The following is a 25,465-nucleotide window of genomic DNA, read 5'->3' as shown; positions in this document are numbered from 1 at the left end:
TGCTGTGAGGAGAGGCTGAGGGAGCTGGGGCTGTTCAGCCTGGAGAAGAGGAGGCTCAGGGGAGACCTCCTCACTCTCTGCAACTCCCTGACAGGAGGGGGGAGCCAGGGGGGGTTGGTCTCTTTTCCCAGGCAACCATCAGCAAGACAAGAGGGCTGGGTCTTCAGCTGTGCCAGGGGAGGTTTAGGTTGGATATTAGAAAGAATTTCTTTGCAGAGAGGGTGCTCAGCCATTGGAATGGGCTGCCCAGGGAAGTGGTGGATTCTCCGTCCCTGGAGGTGTTGAAGGACAGACTGGATGTGGCATCAGTGCCATGGGCTGGGAACCACAGCGGGGTTGGATCAAGGGTTGGACTTGATGATCTCGGAGGTCCCTTCCAACCCAGCTGATTCCATGATTCTATGATTCTATGATTCTATGATTCTATGATTCTATGATCCCGTTCAGCCCTGGCAGCAGGAGCTGTGTCCTTGGCAGAGCCACGCCTGTGGCTGGGTGCCAGCCAGGCTGCTCAGCCCTGTTCCTGTCCCTGCACCCCCGGGGCAGCTCCCTCTCTCCTGTTTGCAGTTCAGCACCCGGGCAGGGACAGGCTGGGCGAGAAGGTGAAGGCACTGGCTCCCCTTCTCACATCTGAAGATGAGGATGCTTCCAGCTGGCTGTACGAGCCTTCCAAACAGAATATTCGCATCCAGAGAGAGGTCTGGGACATCTTTCAAATGCAGCCCAGATAAGCAGTAAATTAAAAACCAATTAAGAACGGGTAGACAGAGGGAAATGATGCCAGCTGTGGAAAGCAGTGGTCTAGGTCTGTTTAAACGTGCTGCTGTCCCTGTCACACTCGGTGTCACTGCCAGCTATGCTTGTGCTCAGGGTCTCAAGGTAGCAGCACTGTTGCATGTCTGAAGCAAGTGGACACCTGAGCACTTGTGGACACCTGAGCACTTGCAGGCAAATACTTCTGGAAGAACATCTCTCCTGCCTCAGGCCATCCATCACACAGCCAGTTCTGTCCTCCTCTTTAACATTACTTCCCTTGCTGAGCTCTCCTGGCTTAGTTAAGTCTAGCCAAGCCACTAATATTATCACTGATAATTATATCACTGATATTATGAATATCATTAACATTAGGAATTCAATCTCAATATTATTAGTGTTACTCAACGGGATCATTTTTTGTCACAGCTGTGCTTGGAAGCCACCCCCAAATTCCTGGTTTTGTTCTGCATACCCAGTAAATAACAGCACCTTTCCAAAGCACAAAACTGCCAGGTAATCCAGATAAAGCAGGTCATTATTGCAGCATTTTCCATCCTGTGGTATGTGTAAATGATTTCTCACATCAAGTCCAACCCCACTGAAATCAGCAGGGACTTTGCCACAGGCCTCACCTGGACAAGGATTTTACCTCTCACGTCCTGAGTGTCACCCAGGGTAGGCACTGACACTTGGGGTTCATCTTTCATGCAGAAGGGCTGAATTTATTTATGTATTTATTTATTTATTTGGGGCTTTGCTGATGAACAGGTGGCCTTGGATTCCTGGCTCCTCTTTGTAATGAAGCCATTGGCAAACACGCTGCAGAATTTACTGAGCACAGTTTACCAAGCCTTTTGGAATAAAAACTGCTTAAGATGTCCAAGGGCTTGGGCTGCTGATGTGCCTCCTATGATGTGTTTTTCAGTAAGGGATTATAATTCCAAACACGACACTACTTATTCCACTCTGTGGAGTCTAATTAACTGTCAGAAATGCATTGTTGAAGGGATGATGGATTATACCAAGGAAAACATTAATGAAGCTTCATTCCAGGCAGCCCTTGTGAAGACCACTGATGTCACTGGCTGCATGGGAAGTCCGTTCCTTGTGGTTTCCAAAGCCTGGAGCAGGGAGAACCTCAACTGCCTGTCAATCCCACCCAATTAAGAGCCTATTAGCTGCACCCTTTTCTTCCACTGTCATGATCAAGGTGATTTTTGTCTTTGCAAATAGCTTTATCTCAGAAGCAGCGACTGTGAGAAGTGAGCAATGACTATCTGGTAGTCACAGGATGACTTTCTCACTCCAGAGGGGGAGAACAACCTCTGCTTGGCCCTACACACCTCCTAGAAGGTCAGGATCTGCCTTCTGTTGGGAGCAGCTAAAAACTCTGAGCTCTGAAGAACAAACTGAGCATTTGTCTTTTCACGTGTCTCCCCCCAGCTCAGGTGAATGCTGTGCCACAGGGACATCCAGCTCTGAAATCATCATTCTCACCTGAGCAACATGTCTCCTCCTCCTGACTCTGTCCTGCAGCCACCTCCAGTTTGGGAGCAGAAAGCTGACACTGATGTCTCCTTGTCTGTGCAAAACTCTCACAGGATCAGCTTTTCTCTGCCTCTTTTCCTGCTGCACCATCCCCGGCAGAAGCAGCACCTGCTGTGCTTCCTCACACAGCTTGGGAAGCCGTTTTGTTGTGAGGTTGTACCGTGGAACAGCCTTCCCAGTGGTGAGAGCTCCACTGTCCCCGACAGCCTGCAAAGCCTGACCCTCCCAGCAGGAGCTGCTGGGAGCAGGGCAGGGAGCAGCCGTTCAGCATCACCACCGCGGCTCTCCCGCTGGCCCAGGCAGGGCCATCTGCTGAGCAGAGCACAGTGTTCCTCTGCAGCCACTCTCCTGCCTTGGAGTGCCCGTTCCGAGGCAGCAGCAGCACTGTGACAGTGTGTAATTAGGTGGGAATGGATGCCCACGTGAGCCCAGCAGACAGGGGTGAGCATAAGATGCTGGCAGAATTCTTCTCACCTCGTCCTGAGCAGATGGCACCACATTAGTCCTTTTTTTTCTTTCCTTCCTTTTATTTTTTTTCCCCTTAACCTTTTAAATAATGAAGAAGCAACCTGGCTAAAATAGCCCCATGTGGACCATATAATCCTAATCTTCCCCCGGGGTTAAGTGCAGGTTATCTCACCATGAGCTGAGGGCAGAGCATGGGTACTGGCACATGAATTGTGCTGGGAAGCCATTCTGTTAAGTGACTTCATTTCCACCCATGGTAAAGCTGGGGTTGGGAATGCTCCCTTCTAGCTGAAGACCTTTCACCAGAATCCTAAACTAGTGGATATTCCACTGCTGCCTTTTTACCATTAGCAGTTCTCGCCCCACTCGTTGAATCTGCAACAGGCTGGAAGAACAAGACACAGCCCTGCTCTGAATTTAGCTGAAATCCTGACCTTGGAGCTGCCCCAAGGCTTGTCAGAGCTCAGGTCAGAGTGTAGGTTGCGGACTGTTCTCTGTTTCTACTCCAATTGCTCGTCCAACAATTTAATTTAGTGTAGTGGGATGCCCTGGGGGTTGAGTCCAAGACTTGAGCCTTCCAGTCCCTCCTTCCAGTCTCTGCAGGACCAGCCTGGGAAAGGCTGTGGGTACCAGGATAGGAAGGGTCTTAAGGGTAATGCAGAAAAGTCTGAATAAAACTACTGAGATTAAATAAAGCACAGAGAGGTTGACACAATCAGGAATTATATCCTATTAGACTACAGGATAATCCCAGGAGAGGTGGCAGAATGCAGCAGGCAGTTTAAACCAAATTGCTTATACCAGCTTGTGAATACTGAAAGATAAAAGACAGCAGATAAATTAATTAAAAATCCATAGTTCAGACATGCCTTGCTATGCCTTTTACTGTCCCTGGAATTCATGAGGAGAGAGAGAATATTACAAAGGGAATGGTGTAGCACAAGGGCAAGACTCCGGGCTCAGCATCTGATTATGTCAGTTAATTTAAGGCAAAGACACTGCCACACAAAAAAACACCCCAGCAAACAAAAGTCTTATCTGAGGGAGTCATTTTTCACTTTTTTTATGACTGCATTTAAAAGGCAATCTCTGAAACAAAGTTCACCTCGCTTGTATCTCATCACGAGGCCCCGGTGTCTGCTGCAATGAAAGCAATTAATTGAGGTCTTTTACAGAGAGTCACATTACTTTCTCTCATGCATCATTGAGTTAATTATTTAATGACATATAAATCCTAACGGTTCAAAAGGTCTGGGGCTGTGCTGGAACTACATTGCAAAGCTGTCTTTCATCTCCCTCTTCTCACAGAAGAGCAACTTCCACTTTTCCTGTGAAGAAGGAGCTCTCTCTTTGAAATATTGTTGTGGCAGCCATCAAAAGGTGTGATATGAAATGTTTATTCACACACAGATACCAGATATTAAACAAAATGAAACATATGTGATTGCCTGTTTGTTTGTTATTCCCCTGCTAAACCCTAAAGACATTTTCCTATCACTCCCTCTCGCTGGATTAGCTGCTGAATAGGATACGTCTGTTTGATCTGGTGTGTTTGTTTCATTAGATAGTACTTGTCATTAAGGAAATATCACAAATTAATTAATTTGCAAAAAGACTGAACATTTTGTTAACAATGCTTTGGCTTTATTTGGAACTTTTTATGTAAGAGTCTTGGAATGCTCTGCAGAACTGAATTAATTAGTGGTGAGGTTGCATTTTCTGTCAGACAAGTGTGATCGTGGCACCTCTGGGGCTTCAGCTTTTTGTCTGTCTTCTAAACAGGGTGTTTGGGCTCAGCCCTGGCAGATGCTGGGTGCTTCCATCCCTGAGTGATGCAGGAACACACTGACCCTTTCATGGCCTTGGACACACCACGTTCCCATCTCAGAGTCTGCCTCGTCTGGCAGAATCTTTGCAGAGGCACTTTCTGAGCCATTTCTCTGCGTTCTTTCACTGCCTATAAATGTATCCTTTTTGTGAACAGCCAGACCACAGGGAGGGGATGGTTCCTGCTATGTTCCTACCTGTTCAGGTGATTCAAGCCTGCTGAAGAAGTGGGCTGGGAAGAGTTGAAGTCCTACCTCCAAAATTAACAGTAAATGCCCAGCATTCAGAACTGCCACATCACCTCTGTACCCTTGGTCTGGATGCTGCTGTGCCAGTGCTTTCCCCTTCCCTCCCTAACTAGGAAAGGTTTGTTGGGAATGGTTTGGTTTGGACACTTGTTTTATGTTGTGCTTTGCTACGTTTGTGAACAAGCTCTGCAGACAAAGAGCCCACAGGCTGTGGTTGGGTTGGACTTTGCTTCCAGAGGCAGGAGATGCTCTGAGCTCGGGGCAGTGTTGTGAACAGCTTGGGTTGGACATGTAGCCTGTGTTCTGTTGTGCTCTGCTAAGTATGAGAACAAGATCTGCAGACAAACTGAGCCCACGGGCTGAGATTAGTCTTGACTTTGCTTCCAGTGGCAGGAGATGCTCTGAGCTCGGAGCAGTGTGTCTCATATCCTGCTGCCAAAAAAAAAAAAAGAGTGGAAAAGCACACATGGCCAGTTTGAGTTTCCCCAGGATAATTTTCTTTCAGCTGATGCTGCCTTCTTCTTATTTGTAGCCATTTTGTGAATGGCAATGAATGCCTCTGCCTCACAAAAAAAAAAATCAACAAAAAACAAATGGCTGTTTCTCAAACCCTTCCTTCACAGGCTAAAAAACAATCAATTCTTCATTGTCAGCCAATCTTTATAATGTGTAAATTATCTCGTGTCCATTACAATCAGTTGCAATCCTGCCATAGCTGCATGCACCGTGGCTGTGGGGAAATCAAAACACATTTGCAAACCTCCCTTGTGTGCAGAGGGGACGATGGGCTGGGCACAGCTGCCTGGGGACAGCTCAGCACCAGCCACCAGCTGCAGCTTTCCTGAGAGGTGACATCTGTGCAGGGGCTGGGACAGGCACTCTGTGTGAGGAGAACACCCTCCACGTGGTTTTAACCCCCAGCACCTCGAGGGCCTTCTCTGGACCTCCACCAAAGAGTGAAACCTGTCCTGCTGGGGCCACTACTGTGTCTTCTGTGGTCCTGGAGCTGCAGAGGAACTTTAGTGCACAGGTTGTGTGCACTGGGAATTGCAGATGAGGTGGGAAACCAGCCAAGGTTTCAGCAGGAAAAAGGACCCAGAATTCCAAATGCTCTCCAGAGCAGGGTTGTTGGTTGTTTTTTTTTCTAGTTACAAGAATTTCTGCTGACACGGAGCTGAAATAAAGAGCCAATAATGTGCCCCTTGGGCTGGCTGACAAGGTGTGATGGGTCAAAGGTCGTGCTTGATGGTCTTGGAGGTGTTTTCCAGCCCTAATTATTCCCTAGTTCTGGGCTTGGAAGGGGCTGATTCTCTTCAGACTTGTGTCACCCCCCTGTGCTGTGGGAAGGGTGACTCCAAGCACACTGCCTTGGTGTGCCAGGAATTCAATCCCACAGGGAAGGACCCCTCAGTTCACCAACATTTTTGCAGTGTCTTTCAGGAAAGAGCTGCCACAGCCCAGGGGGGAGCTCTGAAATCCTTCTTTTTAAGGATCAGTGCTGCATCCAGGTCAGCTGGCACTTCTGTCCCCTGTGCTGACCCTGCTGCAGTTCCTCAGTGTTCAGAGTTCCTGCTGCATCTCCTCCCTCCTCCCATCCCTCCCCAGCCTGAAATGAGGGTTTTCCACAGCAGTTGGAGTCACCAACTACTAGAGAATAATCTGAGTTGTCTCAGGTGCCTCACTCAGGTCAAAACTTGTAAGAGACAGTGAGAATCCAGGAAGAAATGCATGATTTTTCTGAGACATTTGTACCTGTGTGACAGGATGACAAATCCCACGGGAATGCCTGTACAAATTAATGGGGGGGAAAAAAAAAAAAAGGAAAAAATCCTCTGTGGCCTGAGAAAGAAAAAATATGCTACCAGTGAATGGAAAATCTTTGAAAGCCCCACCTCTGGAGGCTGGGCAGAGTTAAACTTGCCCTTCATGTTTGGTTTTCCCCACTGTGAGAGAAAGTACCTTTGGCAGGGTGGATTTTTAGTGGGATTTGGCAGACAAATCAAACCCTTCTCTTTCTTGCACTGCAAATTCTAGCAAATCTCTCCCAGTCTGCAGAGAAGTGTCGTGTTTTAACCCTTGCTCAGCAAATTGTGAGGCAGTGATTGCCACACCAGGGCTGGTTTTGCAACAGAACATCTTCCAGGGCATGTTTTTTAATAAAAAAATACCTTCCCAAGGCCCCCTGCTACTAAAGAGATCAAAGGAAAAGCTTAGCTGAGACAAAAGCATTGAAGACACAGATGCCAAAATGAATATGAACAGAAATTAGCACAGAGAGTGAGGACTACTCTGAAAATAATTCATTTGCCTGACAGAACAAGAGCTGTGCAGTTTCAATCATTATTCCTAAAGCAGTTTTGGGGGAAATATCCTATTGCTTTCTGATTCCTCGTTTCTAACAGGTTCTCTCCAGCTTCCTTTCCTCAGGGAAGGGGTTGTAATTGAAAGAAAGAGGAGGATGAATTAAATAGATCCACTTTGAAAGTGAATTGTAGCTTTTCAGGTTTCCCAGGCTCATACAGACAAGCTGCCCAGGAGATAAAAGCTTTTGCATCTGTGGGAGAGAAACAACTGGCCAGGAGAACCATTTCCAGTGCATTTCAGCCATACTTTCTAAATTAAGTGTCTTAAAGATTCCATTTAGATTCTGTCAGGCAGTTTCTGGGTGTTAATTAAATACTGACTGATTATGGAAAACATATTTATGGGAATACTAGACCTGCTGATGCCTCAAGGAGTGTTTTATAACACATCCGACTTAGAAATAGTTTTTTTTACATTGATTTTTCTATACTCTTTTTTCACTCATTTTTTAAGAATATTATCATGAAAAGAAAGATATTTCTTTCTTTAAAGTTTTCCTGCCATAACTTCTGAATTCTCTCCTTCTTAGTGGATGTGAAGGAGATTGCAGGCAGTAAATCATAGACTCAAGTCAGAAATATTTATCCTGTGGAAGTGCAGCCATTAGAATTTTAAAAAGAGACATAGGAACATTTAATTCTCTTTTGATTTGTGGGGCTGGACACACATTTTGCTGTGAACAACCGTATTTTGATGGTGAGCACCAGCAATTTAACAGTTAAAAGCTGACAGAGGGGATTAGAGATTCAGTGGCTCAAAATATTCACAAAACCTCTTTGTGGCTTCCTCGGAGGAAAAGGTTCACATAAATGCAACAAGTAGGTGTGGAACAATTTCTCCCGAGGGCAGAACTGCTGTGATTGTCACTGTCAGGGGAGAGCTGAGGGAAGTGGCTCTTCTTTGGGAGGTCTGTGGGCAGAGGGGGAGCCTTGGCACCACTGTGACCTCCCTCCATGTGGTGCTGAGTCAGTGCCACAGCTCCTGCTGGAGCACTCTGGGAGATAATTCAGCCCTGAGGAGTCTGGCTAATTAATACCACGTATTAAACCAAACAAAGGGCCTCCAGATGTGACTCTTCCCCCCGGGGGAGCCCGACAGAGCGCCGACATTCTGCTCGGAGCTCCTGAGGCTGAGCTCAGGAACGTGCTCCAAAAGGACAGGGCTGGCAAACGGGCACGAGGGAAGCTCCGAGAGATCCAGCCCAGCTCCTCCAGGCTGGCACTGGCCCAGGGAAAGCCAGATGAACAACCTGACTTTGCAAAAAGCAGCGAAGGGCAGAGCCAGGTTTAATGTGGCATCAGAGGAAGCGTGACCTGCTCCCCCAGCACGGGGCCCTGAGCAGCTCGTGGCCCTGCAGATGGGCTGTGCTGGGTCCAGAGGAGCAGTGCAGCCACCTGAACCACCCAGACAACCTGATCTGTCATCATTTGCCTTTTATTTAATACACAATAACATTGCCTCTAAGCCTAAATTAATTGCACAGTAGTACATATGAGTCACTTAATTGTAATTGTTATTACCTTAATTTCTACAATTACAGTGGATAAACAACAGTACTTCATTTTCCAGGGGACGTGGCTCACATTTAGAGCACGTTTGCTTTCTACCTGCCTCATTTCTCACAGCAATTCTCTGGAAAACTTACATCATGTGCATCCCCTCGAGCAGAGGCTTGGAAAACGTGGCAGTACATTGTGTTAAGAGCTTCCCCTTCAGCTGTGGCCACCTCCTGGGTGGTACATGGTGACTGATTAGCACCAACCTGCCCTACAAAGTGACAACTTTGACGTGCCAACAGCTCTCTCTTGTCTTCCTTTAGTGGCTGCACCCCACAGAGAGGTTTATAAATCCATTGTTCCGTCAGATTTATAGATTTTCCAGACACTGACCTTTTTTTTTTTTCACTTTGAATTGTAAACATGCATTTTGTAAATCTCCCGGTGCTGGGTTGGTTGTGGTGGATGGTGGAGCTGCGAGTGGTCTCTCCTCGTGGTGGGATGGGACAGAGCCTTTCCAGCCCCAGAGATGCATCCCAGATCTAGAAGAGGAGAGTTCACTGATAACTTTAATCCCTGTGCTCTCCCTTCAAGCTACAATCCCTTTAATTACAGGCCTGTAACATTTTTCAGTCGCTCTCACTTCCCAGCAAATAGTTTGGTTAATAGTAGCTGTATTGATGGAGCCATCCACCAGAGCAGAGAAAGAACCAAAGCCCGTGGATTTAAAATGAATGGAGTGTTTACCTGTACATCATTTTAATGGATGGTGAAATTCATTCTCATGATAGACCCATAAATGTCACTTTCTGTCTGCCACAGCAAAATACTCGTGTAACAAACGGCATGCTGCATTAATACCCAACGAGAGGATGCTCAAAGCAGCTTGACTTGCATTACACACGCTAATAAAGGCTCAACCTAGGGATTTTTATTCGTTCTCTTGGCTCAGGGAGCAGCAGAAACACATGGGTGGAGGTACAGCAACGGGGAAGATGAATGATATGAAATCAAATACAAACCAGTCTGGCTCCCAGAAGTGATATCCCTTTGTTGAGCTTGGGTTTATTCCAGATGCTCTACTAGAAACAATTCTTTTTTTTTTATTTATTCTTTTTTTTTCACCTGTAGCTCCCTCTTCAAGTTATCCACAACCCTCTGTGAGTTTGCTCAGCCTGTGCCTCCAAGAAAACTCGGAGAGGGAGCAGTTCCTTCCCTTCGTCAGTGAGAAAGCTCTGAAATCACACATCATCACAGCTCTGAAATCCCAGTGTCCAGGGAGGCAAGGAATTCAAAGACTGACACAGGTTTGCATGAAAGAGGAAACACAGCCCTTTGTCTCCTGACCTCCTGCTTTGCCCCAGTCTTTCAGGAGAGCAGTGTTGCCTTGGTGCATGTCAGCACAGGCTTTGGACACCGTGGGCAGTATGCAAACAGGAATCATCAAAACACCCTCAGCCTTTTGTTTTCCTGTGTGTCTCTGAGCTTTCTATCCAGGAAAACCTTTTTTCCAGGTTCCCTTCGCTGGATTCCCCTGGATTGTGAAGCACAGGCATAAAAGCATCTTCCCCTCCCAGGCCCAGGGGCTGGGGGGCAGTGGAACAAACAGCATCAGCTCTGTGTCTGTCCCCCTGCCTTTAAAAACCTCCTGTTTGTCTGCCTCACAAATCCATCCTGATGTCTTCAGAGAGGCCTCTGGAATCTCAGAGGGGTGAAACCAAAAGGATTCTTTATGACTAAAACTTATTCTTTAGCAATAACTCAAACCCTCTGCAGTCCCACAAAGATCAAGGCCTTTCTTCACCCCTACATCATCCCCTAGGCTTTAATTAAAAATAAGGCATTGCAAAAGTAGGTTCAAAACATAGAGAAAAGTAAAATTTCTCTCCTTTTCTGAAGTTTCCCATGAGCAGCTCTTGTCTTGGTATTTGGGATGTACTCACCCCACATGCTGGGAAGGGCTGGATGTTTCCTGAGCTACAGGCAGTCCCACCACCTCTTTGTGGCTCAGGCTCAGCCTAAGACAGAAGTCCTGGGAAATTTTTCTCGAATCAGCCCTTTATCTCCCAGGAAAGGTTTTAATTAAAGGTACCTACCCAAAGGGAACACCCCCTGTGTGCCATCCAGCCTTTCCCTGGCAGGGCAGGTGATAAATCAGGAATGGGGATGCATGAGAAATCCCTAATCATGGGTGCTCAAAGGGCAGTGCTCTCCTGTTCCTCAGGAACGGGATCAGAGCCTGGGAGAAGTTTAACAGGACCTGAGTGGAATCATTTAATTCATAGAAAGCTTCCCCCTCCCAGCCACTGCCAATTTTCTGTCATACCTTTGGTTTCATCTTTATTCCCTTTGGCTTTTTTCCAGCTCCCCTGTTACCTAAACTTTGAAAGGGGAGGCCTCCTGATTTAAAAAAAAATAAAAATGCTGCAGCTCAGTTTCCAAGACCTGCTCAGCTCTTTCAGTCAATTTAAATATTTAACGGAGCCTGGATGGACTATTTGCTAATTACAGTTTTCTGTGTTAGAGAAATGTTCCTTAATTTGCATCTCCCAATATAAATATCCCCTGGATACCAGAGCTTAAAGCTCCAAACCCTTTCACAAGGAGAAGCTGTTAGGGACAGAGCTTGTGTGATGCAGAGTAGGATTCCCCTGCCTGCCAATTCCCACCATCAATGGCCCTTTTCCTCAGCCTTGGCTCAGATGGCCCCCGAGCATCCAAAAAAGCAGTGTTTGCATGGAGCCATATCTCAGGTCTCCATCAGAGAGAGCATCAGTAATCTCCTGAGCACTGTCATTGTATCAGGCCTCAGTGGAGATGTGATCTGAGACATTCATCTGCTCCTGTTTTCTCTCGCTGAGCTGTTGTATGAATACATTTAAGGCAAATACCCTTGCTCCACTCTGATGGCCTTTCCAGCTTTCTGTGTGAGGAGAGTGGTAATTCCACAGTGATATTTCAAGAAATATCACTGGCTCTCTGTATTTAAGATCTTTGAATTGTGAAGAGAAAGGGAAAGTATAATCTTCTTACATTATCATTAAAGGCATCAACTAATCCTGCTGCAAAAGGTGTGATTTGCTGATGGGAAGGGAAACATTTCTGCTGCCTGGGAGTGCACCTGGCCAGCTAATGAACACTCCTCCCAGTTCCTCGAGGGCTTATCTGGCTCTGAGAAATTCCACATCCCTGCCTGGTTGATGCAGAATCCCCACCTGGCAAACACTCTGTCCCTTTCTATAAATATTTTCTTTTCCGCTGCTTTGTAAATTCAGCCCATTTAAAACCAACAAACCAACGGTGCTGGGGTATAAACCTGCTGCAGAGCAGGCAAGGGGTGGCACAGTCAGGTGGGGATCATCAAACCATGAGGGGTCACAGGCAGGTTTTCATCCTGCTGCTGATTGGATCTGCTGCCTCGGGCAAATCACTGCCCCCCAGGGAAAATAAATATCAGCTATCCAGCTTTGTCCCCCTCCTGTTAAAAACAGAGAGAGAAGACCTGGGAAGAAGCTTTTAGGTGTTCAGCTGTGCAGCAGTGATCTCTGCCTCCCTGTTTTCCATGGCAGGATGGGGGAAAGCCTGGCTGGTGCTTCCAGAGAGACTCCCCAGAGGGTGAGACACGAGGTGGGACTGAGCTGCGCCAGCTCCCCAGAGGGGGAGAGGGATGTGAGCAAGCTTAGGGAGCTTCTGGACACGGGGATTTATGGTGCAAAGAGCTGCCAGTTTGCTGATTTTTTTCCCCCTTTATAAGTCTTGCTGCTCTTACAGGTGCAGACTGGCTAAATCCACCTTCTCCTGTGTTTCCAACGTCCCATCTACGGACACAGTAAATTGGTTCTGCTGATAACACCTGGAGCTTCCCTTTCCTTGTGTCCCAGAGCTTCCTGCAGCAATCAGCCATTCCCTCAAGCACTTCATCCTGCAGTGGCTCCACACTTTGGAGAGGAAAAAAAACTGAGCCCAAATGTTGTGGGATGGCTAAAACCATGGTATTAATAGAAAGAGAGTTCCAGGTTTGGTGCGGGCTGTGGGAGTGAAACCTGGGAATGCCTGTGGAGCTGAGTGGGCTGGGGACAATAACAGGATTTAGTTCCAGGGAAAGGAGCTTTCACAGGTAGAAAATTTATACAACATGAACCCAAAGGGGTTGTTTCTTAGAAGTCTGGAGGAGTTGAAAGCTCTAATATGTGTATAAGAAATATTACATGAGGAAGCCTGAGGCTGATAGGGAGCAGCAGTTCTGTGACAAGAGCAGGAATTGTCCTGGACACGTGGATTGACCATCACCAGGAGCAGAGACAGAACCAGCTTCTGCCCCTGCTGTCAGCAGACAGGAGTTTTGCAGCCAGCTGGCAGCACAGGGTAAGTCTCTTATTTTCACATTTATTTATTCAGTGTTTTGCAGTGCGTCTGAGTGATTGCGCCACTATTGGAAAATGAGCAAAATTATTTTGGATTTCCCATTTCTTATTTCTCTCTTTTTTTTTTTTTTTTTTTCCTCCCTCCCCCTTAATGACTTGCTTTTAGTTAATGAAACATCCTGCTTCTTAGGAAAGGAAAGAATAGACTGTGATTTCCAGCCAAATGTGTGTGTGTGTCTGCCAGTGCCTGTCAGCATAATGTTAAAGTTTGTGTAGGGTCTGGGTGCAGGAGGCTGATTGCAGGATCAGGACCTGAGATTTCACTTGTCTGGCTTTTTGTGCGTGCCCTGGAATTCAAATTTAGCTCTTATTTGTTGATATAACCCGTGTGAAAGTGTCAGTTACCGTCAGTAATCCAGGTGGACATTCCAGGAACTGAACTACAGAGAGGAAATCAAACTGTCTGAGCTTGGACTCCACACCTCCACCTTCTGTTGGGTTGGACACAGATGATTTGTATAACCCTGGTTGAAAAGGGGGTGACAGTTGTGCCTTAGAAATCACTTTTTGTGGGTTTCTTGGAAGCTTTTTTTATCCCTTACAGGGGGAGAAAAAGGAGAAGGATGGCTTTGAATAGCAGCTGTGTCTTGGAAACATTTTTAATATCCCTTTAAATATAAGCTACAGCACATTTCTAGACAGTGTGAACTGCTATTATATTAAAAATGTAGCGGCGGTGTTTTGTGAAGGGGAAACATTTTTAATGCCAAAGTAGTGCTATTTTAAAATGAGTTGCTTTTATGAAATGGATGAGGTGGTTTTATTAAAAAAAAAAAAAGACCATCTGGGAAGGAAAACTGTGGCTGTATTTTTGTCCTGCAGTGTAAGGCAAAGCTGCATTTTCCCCCCATACCCTTCTGTGAAGAGCAGGGGCTTGGCTTTGATATTTTGGGTTTTCTATGGAGGCAGTTTAGGCTCTGTCTGCACACAAAATGCTTTGCACTTTTACCCCAAAGGGTTTGGTATTAGCAGCTGTTAAAGGTGTTCCTTTGGCCCAAATACTGACTGACCTTGTGGAAAACTGCTCGTTGGTAGAGTTTGCATTTAGAATAGTCATAAATTCTGCTGTGTAGAAATTGCTGTGATAGCAATTTTGGCCACAGCCTCATCCTTCCTGCCAAAGGTGTGCCTGAGGAGGGGGCAGCAGCAGCCCCTGTGCCAGCTCAGAGCATCTCCACCAGAGGGTTGGCAACAGAAACCCTGGGTAATTCGGTTAAGTGGGAAGAGAAGGCAAACTCATCATAATAAGGAACCCAAAACCAACAACCCCCCGAAAACAACAAATAACAGCTGCTTTTTTTTTTTTTTTTTTGCAAGGGCCAATTTTCCTTCTCCTAAAAGAGAGAGCAATGATGGGTGTCTCTGAGTGTGCTGCAGCTGCAGCAGCTCCCCCAGCACAATGGCATAGATTGTGCCTGCAGAACCAAAGGGATGCAGGGTCATAAACACCCCATAATAATCCCTTACCTTTACATTTATGCTTATGGAGTGTTTGGGGATATTATATTGTATTTGTGCACTCTGAGAGGCAGGGTTAGCACTGTTCTAACAACAGTTAGGGCAATGCATTCTGCTTCTCTCCTCTTCCCTGAGAGCACCCCACAGCCCCAGGGACTCCAGTAGAACTGTGATCCACTGTCCTGGCTTCTCATCCATATCACCTGGGCAGTTTGTTTCCTCATTAAAAGCTCCTGTTCCTGGAACTGCACCGTTTTCCATCCTGGGATTTGTTTCTCAGTGTGCTGCTTTCTCTCCCCCCGCTCCTTGTCTTCCGTGTAGTGAGTGTCAGTTCTCTGTGAGGGAAAAACCTTGGGAATGCACCCTCCAAAGATCAAAAGAGAAAGTTAAATGCCAGGAAAATACTTTTTTTGAGTGCACTTTATTGCCTGAAGCTGGACACAGCAATAGCTGTGTGGTTGTTGCACAGAAATTTGAGGCTGATCTGTGCTTGCTCAGAATGATCTTGAAGACAGGCTGTGGGTGGCAAAGGACCAAAGTCAGGCTTAAACTTTGTTTTCAGAGGTGAAATTGCTCCTTTCCTAAATGACTGTCTTGGCTCATCTTAGGCTGTGAGTGACTTAATGCATGTCCTAGAGAGATGTTGCCAGGGTGGTAATGCTTTGGCAGTCCTACCACTGACCTCAGGTGTTGATTCCATGGCTCTGTCATTCATCCCTGGAAATGTGGGTTAGTGAGTAGAGAAAGGAATCTTCAGTCCTGTCATCCAGCAATGTAGGAACTGAGACTCCCTGATCACCTCAGCTTGAAATCAAGAACACGAATGGTTCTGCAGATGAGCTGCTTGCAGACAGAGTGTGCTTCGGGTTAAGTTCCTGTAATTGCTGGAGTTGAAAGGCAAAGGGGAGAAAACTCAGTCGTGTTTGTTTTGTCTTTAATCATGCCTGTACAAAGGCAGCTCTCTGACTCCCTGGGGTTTAGCTGGGTGGTTTTGCATATCTGAGAGAGGCAGCGTTGGCTTCCCCCTTCCCTCTGTTAGTTATTTATCTATTCCTTTGTGTCAGGTCCAGCCTAAGTCGTGAGAGTTCTCTGGGCTGTGGTGATAATTATATTTATTCCTCTGAGATGGTTTTCCTTGGGTTTGCAAACAAGACAGAGCCTCTGAGATCCCGCTGTCTTTGGCCCTCTGAGCTTTTGAACCATTTGCAAACCAATTTCTCCAGCGTGTGTCAGTCTCCAAGACAACTCAACGAGGATGTTATTTTTGTGCCCCAAAGGGCCTGGCAGAATCCTGTATTTCTATAGGTTTTGTAAACATAGATGGGAGAGAAAAGAATGTTAACCCCAGTACTGGGGGTTGCAGTGTAAGGTCACCCTTGTAAGAAACCAGGATCTGTGTGGGAGACACTGGAACTGTCCCAGGAAGAGGAAAAGCTCTGCGAGCTCACTAGAAAACAGGGCCTAAAATCCATCCATTTCCATAGGAAATTCAGAGTTCTGTGGCTCCACTGCTCACAGAGTGACCTGAGTGTTAAGCCTTATATATTCAGCTGATATTTTTCCATGGTGTTCACTGTCTCAGCAATCTGACTGACATCCAGCACAGGATTTGTTTTCCCCTTCCCCCAGCGAGGACTGGAAGCAGGATGATTTTTGCTGCGTTTCAGGCAGCAAAGGCAACATCCAAGAAACACACCTTGTGCCTGGCATTTTGGGAAATGCAGCAGAACAGCCTGATCCCTTCCCTTCCTGGAGACAGAGATGCTTTTTGGCTGCATGATTCAAGTTAACTTAATGATTTAGTCTCCCTTCCATCCAGATGAGCTGGTACATTTTACCCTCCGGGGCTGGCACGGATGACCTCATGTCTGGAAGAGCACAGTGCACCCTGTCCTCTGCTTCCAGCAGGAACAAATGCACTTTCGGGATGTTTTGAGAGTTGATATTCAGTGCTGCTCTGTACTGAGCATCTTCACTCAAGAAAAAGACGTGCAAATCCTTCTGTGTCCAGTTTTCAAGGGATCAGGAGAGTCCCAGTTTCCTGCTCCGGGGAAAAGGTGGGCTCTGGGTAAAGAACAGTTATATTTAAATACTTTCTTCCTTTTAAACGTGCATCTAAACCAATGAAACACCTCTCTGAAAAAATGCTGGAAGATCCTTTAATCAGCTATTTCCTTCACCACACTTGAGCACCCTCTGAGGGGAGACAAAAGGCCTTTTTTGTGAGAACTGGGAAGGGACCTGCACCCTCCCCACCCCCCAGCCTTGCAACACAAGGACAGTCATTGCTCTTCTCTGTCAAAAGCTCTAATTCCTAATTTAGGAGGCAATTCTAGTGCAAATTAGTGCGCCTTGCAGATAGAATTAGAGCCTGTGTGATGATTTGGAAAATACAATCAATTTACTCCAATTGTTTGTACATGTCAGATCTCTGCAATAATGAAGAATTTACTCCTCGTGCATGAATACAAACAATGAGCTATTAGCCATGGAGTGGGAGGCAGCCTGTCAGGAACTGCAATCCCGGGAATGCCACGTGTTCCATTGGAACCTTTGGGGAGGATGTGCCCAGGTGTGTGAGGATGTGCCCAAATCTGTGCCATAGGCTTCCTGCTCCAAACCCTGCCATGTGCAAGGCTGCAGGTATGAAGTGTTGAGCCTGTGAGGAGGGTGACTCCTCCTAATAAGGGGTGGAAAGCCACTCCCCTGGCCAGAATTATCTGGGAGAAGAGCTCTCAGCCTCCTCAGCCTCAATCTTCCCTGCCACAGCAGGGGAAGGTAATCTGGTGGTGGGGTCTGGGTGGCACTGCCTCTGCAAGGGGGATCATGTTCTACCCCTGAGTGTGGCTGGAGTGGCCTTGTGCCCCAGCCTGTGGATTTTCCCACAGCTCCTGGGCTCCCCAAAGTCTTGCTCTGCCTCTGGAGCTTGTAAAAATTGCATCTTTTGAGACATCCCATTTGGGACTTTGCTGATGCCAGCGTTGTGAACAGTGTAGGGGTGATTTCTCTGCTGCAGTAATGTGTTTTTTTGAGGAAAACTGGATTTTCAGCTGGTTCAGAGAGCTTTGGACCTGCTTCTCACCATGGTGATTCACAGCAGCAGAGAGTGTCTCCAGTGCTCCTGCCTCTTTTAGAGCTCCTCCAGACTATCCCTCTGTTCCACATCCAGCCAGGGCTCATCAGAGGGTACTTGGAGAGTGATTGTTGATCTAATTCCCAATTTCTGGTCTTTTCATGGTCTGATCTAAACAGCTTTTTAGAAAGCAAACAATATGCATATTTCATGGAATTCAGTTCAATATCTGTTTAATTGTGAACGCCCTCCCTGGGCTGTGAGATGCTGCTTCAGTGAATCATTTGAGCTGACAAACAGGGAAACTGGTAATGAATTCCTGAGCCTTCTTCAGTCTCCTGCTCCTCTCCCTCTTCCCTCAGAAAACAGCTCTTTTGCCTGTGTCTGGGAGCAAAAGTTTGACAGCCAGACCGTCTGATTCCTTCCCAGCAGAGCTTCAGGTCTGATTTTTGGCTTTGGGCAGTTCCTAGAGGAAGGCCATTCCCAGGGAAAGGCTCCCTTTAATCCCCACGATGCCTGCTGGAAAAAGTGACTGCTTTAGCAAGGGCCTGTGCTGGCTGCTGGGGCTGGAAACCAGGATGCAGGGATGGCCTCTGTGCTGAATCCAGGTAGGAAATCCTCGTGGCTGTAAATTCCTCAGGCATGCAGATGTTTAAGCATATGTATCCTATCACTGGGGCCAGCCTTAATGCTGTGGGAAATGTATGAGATGGTAAAACCTACATTATCTGGGATTTAGGATGTTTGCTTTGCAGAACAAGGGATTAGAGAATAGAAAGCTGAAATGACCATCTGTCTGCAGAAAAAGGATCCCGTGAATTCAAATTTCCACGGTCATTTCCCCTAATCTGCTTGACTTCATTTGATATCTTCTATCAGAGCTGATGTCCTGGTGCCCCAAACAGGAACAGAGTTCATTTCCCCACACGTGGGAGTTTTCTCCTGCTTAAGTTTTTCTACGAGGAGTTGTGGGGTGTCTGTAGAACCCATTTATTTATTTGTCCCTCATTTTTCCCCCTACATAATCTTAGTGCTTCCAGCACCTCCTGAGAGCTGGGTTTGTATTGCAAATACATCCAGTGTTGAAATGCAGTTTTCTCTGGGGTGGAGTGACTCACACTGTTGAACCCTATCACTGCACAGCAGTTTAGTCAGCAATACTGGGTGGTTTTTGTACCAGCATTGTCAATTTGGGCCATGTGATTGTGAATTTAATGGCATTTGATGTTTCCCTGTTCCTGGAAGTGCAGGAACCTTGAAGTTTTGTTTTTAAATAAGCTTCTAGGCCTTGTGGCTATGGAGAAGAAATCTGGAAGTGGGCTAAAAGTGTAGCCTCTGGACCCACAACTCAGAAAGCTTAAAGCCCCCAAGCTTATTAATTTTAAATCTCATTATTTTTAAGAGCAAACTACATTTCCCTTAGAATAGCAGAGTCATAATACCTGCAAAGAGCCAGCAGATCCCTGGTTCTGTGAGGTGCAGAAGCCTCTGCTCTCCTACCAGAACTGATACAGAGATGCTCAGGGCCTGGGGGAAATAAAGTTCTTTGTTTTAAAACCTTTCCTCGCTCCCACTCTTGGTGGGTTTAGTTCTGAAGGCAGAGATCCTGCCTGGGGGAGCTCGATTCAGGGCGTCTTCAGCAAGACCAAGAGGTCTTTAGAGTGAAACATCAAATAGATTGGGGCTCTCACCCCTGTGCAGGCTCTCTTGCAGCAGAGAAGCTTGAGAGTTTTTTAATTTTTTTGTTGTTTTTTGCTAGACAGGGCGTTCTCCCTGCTCTTCTCCTCTCCTTTTTTTTAGCGTTGCCTTGTTTACAGCAAGGTGAGCCGTATTTACAGTGCCGGGGAATTTGTCAGGAGCCGCATTCTGCTCGTCATCTGTTCCTTCCCCATTTCGGAAGGCAATTAGCAGGCGGAGCGTGTGAGTAACAAACTGTGCTGGAAGGGGCTGCTCACCCAACTGTGCCGAGCAGGAACGGCTGCCTGGCAGTGCTGGGAGCCCCTGACAGCCCTGGCACGGGGCACAGCCTGCAGGCAGAGCTGCCAGGGCAGCAGGGCACAGGAGAGACCCACGGCTGGGCTTCGGGGTGCCCGGGGACACTGGCTGGGGGCAAAGCTTGGCTGTAGGAGCTCGGTCCTTCCTTTTTCGGTGCGAGCTGATGAGCTGTGAATGCAGGCTTTTAGCGAGCTGTTTTTATCTTCGAATCAAGGCAATAAACTTTTGTGCTGACTTCTGCTATTTCTGGTGCAGCCCGGGCTGAGATAACGCGTGTGGCTGGGGTTTGAGCTAAAAGATGTAGGGAGTAGTGTTTCATAGACATTTTTTTAAAAAAAAAAAGTCGTCTCCAAGTCTAAGTTAATATTTTACTTCATTTGCATGGGATGTTTCACTGCCCTTGGAGCACTGCACCGAGTTTGGATGCTGGATTCAATCAGGGAAGGGTGAAGCAGAGGGATTTTAGTCTGCTTTAAGTGCAAATGTCTGTGCAAACTTAAATGTGGAGCTGCTCCATTATTCATATAGGAGGTCTCTTGCTCTAAGGATGGACTTGGTGTCTCCAAAACTCAGCCTTTCCTTTACCCATGTTCCAAACCAGAAGATGCCATTTGACCCCCAGGGTGAGGGACCAGAAGGAAAGGAGATTAGAGGAAGAGCATCCTCCTATCCCAGGCTTTCAGATCCTTCCATCCCTCACGGGTTTACTGTGGTGCCCTTCCACTGAGCAGCTTGCCTGAAAGGCAGGCCCACTTCCCCAAGCTTTGCATCCAGCCAGCTGCCTATAAAATAATAATCAGAGCATTTAGAATGTGAAACCCGTGAGTGTGGCCCGGGGGCAGACGGGCCCATGAAAGGGAGAGTTGGGAGTGTTTGCTCGGAGCAGGGAGGCGGCAGAGGATGGAGCTGAGCACAGGCGACAGCCCCTGAGCCTGATGCTTCCTGACGGGCCCTGGCTGCTCCCTCCATCAGCTGGTGCCTGTGGGAATCCATCAGGAATCCCACCACGGGGTGAGGGAAGGTTTTGCTGTGAACAGCCAGGGCAAAAAGTGCACTGTGAGTGTGCACCTTTGTGGGCGGACGCAGAGCTTGGTCCCGGGTGTGGGCTGAAGAGCAGCATTCCCTGGAGTGGCTGTGGACAGAATTGCCCTTTAGTTAATCCAGATGTGTTTATGGAAGCAGATTCCCTCGTGGGAATGGTGCTGTGCATCACACAGATGAGAAACAACAATCTTTTCCAGATGGAACACGCACTTGCTCCTTCCATCGCAAGGGAAAAATGTTATTCCTGTCCTGTGTGTTTGTTTCTCAGCTGCTGGTGGTGGATGCTCTCATGCATCGGAACTGATCAGGGCAATATTTAATTTACCTGAGCAGACACGAGCTGCTGAACTGTCTCAAGCTGCAAAACCACAGCGTGGTGTCTCAGTGCTGCATCTTGGCCTGGAGGGAAGAGTCGTGACCAACCAAGCCCCGAGCCCTGCTGATTTGATTCCCTGTCTTATGCTGGCGTTGAACCAGCTGCATTTCTTGGAGCAGAGAGGGGAGGAGAAACTGGGTCAGCATCGAACTTGCAGCGTTAAACTGGGTGTTTGCAGGTGTATTTAGTTCTGGCACACTTTGGGCCAGTTTGAGAACGTCCTCTGTGCAAGTGCAACCCTGACGCCCGAGCAAGAGTTGGGATCCCATTCCTGCCTCTGCCTGTGAGAGAAGCTCTGCAGCAGCTGTGCAAAAGGGCTTTGAGATTCAGCAACAAAGTGGTTATTTAGAAGTGAAATGTTTGTTGTTTTTATGGTAGTGTGTTCCTTTGAGATGACGGGCTCAGCTCCCTGGCTGGCTGTGAATGCCCTGCACAGCCCTCACGTCCACGGGCACCGGGGACAGAAACTCTCGACGTGCTGGAGCAGCCCAAGAGAAGAGCAAATCTCCCATCTGTATTCCTGCAGGAAGAGGGCACGTTGGTGTGTCTGTGCCTGAGTCCAAATGCTGAGCCTTTTCCTGCCTGTGTGTATGTCATCAGGGTACGTGGTGAATAACATTGCTCTGAGTGTCCCTGCAGTCCTTGGGGCTGCAGTCAGGCTTTGGGATGTTTCGGTCCTGCAAGGACTTGGGCAGTCCCTCACCTGGAGTGTGGTCTGTTCACGGATGGAGCAGGACATGAGCTCACTTTTGGCTACTGTGCTTGAGGAGATTTGTCTCTCTACTAAATGAGTAGCTGGGAGACAGGAAAGGAAGGAGGAAAGGAGTGTCAATAATTAGAAAATCACAGAATGGTTTGGGTTGGAAGGCACCTTAAAGGTCGTCTCGTTCCACACCCTGCCATGGGCAGGGGCACCTTCCACTAGACCAGGTTGCTCTAAGTCCTGTCCAGCCTGGCCTTGGACACTTCCAGCATTGGGACATCCACAACAACTTAACAAATGTTGCATTTCTGTGTATGAAAAGGCTGTTTGGTAAGCTGGGAGCCATTTAAACAGCATTCTTAATACACTGCAGTCTCAGAAAGGCCAGCCATGGATTTGCAGTACCTGAGATGGATGAGATGACTCCTCTGCTTCCACCAGAAACAATTTATTTGCAGGGTGAGGCTGTCAGACCTGCATGAGCTGGCAGGTCTGCAGGATAAGCTTTTGTTTGGTTTGTGTTTCCAGCTTCTTCAGCCAAAGCAGCCCTGCTTGAGCCCTGGCTTTGTTCTGAGAAGAATTAGATGGTCAAAAGGCAGACCCTGTTCTCGCCTGCCAGCTCGTCCTGCCTGGTGCTGCATGTGTTTGGCAGCGTGGGATGGCCTGGAGCAGAAATGAGAGCTGCAAAGGTGGTGTTGCTCGTACCTCCACGGAGAATCAAAGCCTGATTTTTCTCTTTAGCTGGGAATTAGTTTGGGGAATGACTCACTCTGCTGTTGAAGTAGCCAATGCTGCCTGCAGAATTATCCTGGCCACTGCAGCTTGGACTCCTCACTCACACTGTGCCAGTTATTCTTGGCCATATTTAGAATGTGTAATTGTAGTTGCTGCTGCTTTGCTGCTTGCTAAGCTAACGAGGTGATCAACAAGAGAGGTGGGAGAAATTGGAAAAGTCAAAAATCTTTCATGGCATGGCCAGAATGCCAGAGCTCAGCCTGGTCTGGCTTGTGGCATCCTTTTTTTACCAGGAGAGATCAAACACCATGAGCTTTGTATCTGCTGTCTGTAGCAGATTAATGTTCCTGTTCCACTGGAGCCTATGGCTCAGAAATAATGACCTGGTGAGAGACACATCAAAATAGTCCATGGAAAGGTCATGCTAACAATTACAGGAGAGTAATAAAAGCAATTAAGTATTCACAGCAGCTTATTCCTTTGTAAGGGTGGAGATCTCCCATTTCAGAGAGGAGCAGAGGTCATGCTGTGGAAAGGTGATGAGCATATTTGATGTGGCAGGTGATGGATTCCCTCACTTGAGCAGGGTGAGTGTCCTTCTCAGATGTGTTCAGGGTGCTGTAGGAGCAGGATCAGCACAGATTATGAAGAAGCCTTCCCTTACACCTGCCCTGAAGGCTGTGAGGCAAGAAGTTGCTGGAATTCCTTATGCTGTGGAGGGGCAGGGAGCAAAACCACAGAGGTGGTACCAGTCCTTTGGAGAGTGAGAGCAGCAGCAGGGTCCTGGAACTTCCAGCATCCTAAGTGGGAAGATGCACATCCTTTGTGGCTTCAACACCACATCATTCTGCCACTGTGATGCCTCTCCATCCCCGGGCTGAAGAGATTCCTCCCACCAGAGGCTTTATCTGCCGTGCTGCAGGCTCGTTCCTTCGGCTCTGCCAAAGGGGTTGTAGCTGCATCCTCTGCTATGCAAAGGCAACGTTTTGCTGCCAAGGTGATGGTGTAACTGAGATTGAAGGCCCGTGTGTGTGTAAAACCCTGCAGTGTTTGAAATGGAAGTAGGAACAGTCATCCTCAATCTGCTCCTTTGTATGATTCACAAGGGGACTTGGCGCCTCGAAAAGAAAACGCGAATCCTGTGCCAAAGGTAAATGTTGCAGCACTTCAGGGTGCAGTGAGAGTGATTTCAGTGCAGGATTGGTCCCTAAGCGTTGGGTGAGTGTGTGTGCACAGCCCATCCCTTTTATCAATGACAACACCCGTGCTGCTGGAATGGGTGAGGGAGCAGCTCGGCTTTAAGTGCCTCGCACATTTGGAGTCAGCGGCAGAGCGGGAAATAGGACCCCGGTGCCTCGGCTCTCAATCCTCTGCTAATCACAGCTCCGGAGCTGAATGAAAGCGCTCTCCAAGCTTCTCCCGCTGCTGCCCGGGGCTGGGAGGCACACCTTGGGATGGAGATAGGGATGGAGGGCTGTCAGTGCTGTCTGGGCTGGAGAAGCGCCTGGTGCTGCTCCTCCGGGATGCTGGGAGGATCCGGCTGCTCTGGCTGCGCTGCAGGGGCCGAGTTACACTCCCTGCTATTAACCCCGGGCTGCTTTGTTTGCTCCTCTGATTCTCTCCCTTTGTGTTGTCGCCGGCGGTGGGATTTTTGTTTAGCAGCAATTTCGCCTTTGTTGCCAAAGCTGCAAGTGGGGCTGGGCGAGGGGAAGTGTAATTAAAGTTTGCTCAGACAAAGGTGTTCGGTGACGAGATGCAGTGTTGCTGAATCCACAAGGGGCACAATTAACTGATAAGAGTAAACTAATTGTTATTCATATTAAATTAGGGCACAGGTGATTTGGAAAATCTATAGACACTCCCATATGCTTTGCAACTTTGCATTGCAGATTATGGTTTTATAAGACCCTTCTGGGATTCGGATTATAGAGGCAAAGTGTGGAGCTGTATCTAAACTGAACATACTCTTTCCTGATTAACTACATGATAAAAACATAAATGTGCACATCAGAGGATTTATCACTCTTTGCATATTAATTTTTCTTTTCCAGGCACGAACACAGCAGTTTTTTTATAGATCCAAGTGGTTCTGTTGGGTGGCAGCTGGGTAAACCCAGACAAGGTGATGTGATTCCCACGTTGTCACGTAAGAGTTTGGAGATGGAGGTTAATGGCAGGGAATGGGGACATGGCAGGGACATGACTTCCACAGGAGTGGCAGGAGCTGCTGAGATATTTGCTGCTGGGTTTTTTTGTCATGGTCTGTGGATATTTGCAGGCAAGAGGCAGCAGGGCTTTGCTCACCCCAGCAGGGCGAGGTGAGGCTTCAAAGAGGTGTAATTTGCCTGCACACTGCATGGGAATGCTAGGCTGCTGGAGCTTTTGGAGCAAGTCTGCATCAGGCTCTGTTGGTTTAAAACATCTCCGAAATGAATATTTATAAATGGGACACGAAAAAAGAATCTAAATTGCTTGTGTGATCTTGGGACGTGAGATATTATGATTATTTATGCGCTTCTATGTCTCGCTTTATCAGTTCATTGTGTTGCAATCCCAGAGTGTCACAAGCTGCTCTTGAAGAGGGTTCTCTCTCAGAAAGAGCCAAAGCTGCCTGGAGAAGCAGTGGTAGAAAATGTGGGGACAACAGGGCAGGAAATGGGGCAGAGCACTTACCAACAGCACAGCTGAAGTATTAAGGCAGAGAGAGATGCAGGCTTGGACTGGCTGCTCAGTCTCCTGACCCCTAAAAACAACGGGCCTGTGACTTTTTGTCATGAGGAAATCCCCATTTGGGGTTGTCTCACCGCACCCAGAGACCCAGCAATAACTCCAGCAGTGTGTGCCTGTGTTTGCTTCCTCTCCTCTCTTCTGGTGTCAAGCTGTGGCATCCAGAGCAGAGTTCCTGACCTGTGTGATGGGTGTGCAGAGGGTTTGGACACAGAGCTTAATT

At 47.5% G+C, this 25,465-nt stretch overlaps 1 protein-coding gene and 1 long non-coding RNA gene across 2 annotated transcripts in view; both read left to right on the top strand.

Annotated features, from left to right (window-relative positions):
• The window catches only part of LOC120323003, a 51,356-nt gene extending 47,145 nt beyond the window's left edge, over positions 1-4,211 (top strand). Inside the window, exon 5 of the long non-coding RNA XR_005563043.1 lies at positions 1,810-4,211. This is a non-coding gene — a long non-coding RNA (uncharacterized LOC120323003). The remainder of the gene's footprint in view (positions 1-1,809) is intronic.
• Positions 4,212-12,708: 8,497 nt separating this feature from the next.
• Positions 12,709-25,465, top strand: part of B3GAT1 (beta-1,3-glucuronyltransferase 1) — a 52,307-nt gene continuing 39,550 nt past the window's right edge. The window contains exon 1 of the mRNA XM_039379984.1: positions 12,709-13,072. The gene's annotated coding sequence lies outside the window, so the exon portion shown is untranslated. The remainder of the gene's footprint in view (positions 13,073-25,465) is intronic.

Source organism: Pipra filicauda, unplaced genomic scaffold, assembly GCF_003945595.2.
Source record: "Pipra filicauda isolate LSUMZ 115617 unplaced genomic scaffold, ASM394559v2 scaffold182_size1470994_pilon, whole genome shotgun sequence".
Taxonomy (NCBI): domain Eukaryota; kingdom Metazoa; phylum Chordata; class Aves; order Passeriformes; family Pipridae; genus Pipra; species Pipra filicauda.
The sequence above is the reverse complement of the archived record's forward strand: the minus strand, read 5'-3'. Positions and strand labels throughout refer to the sequence as shown.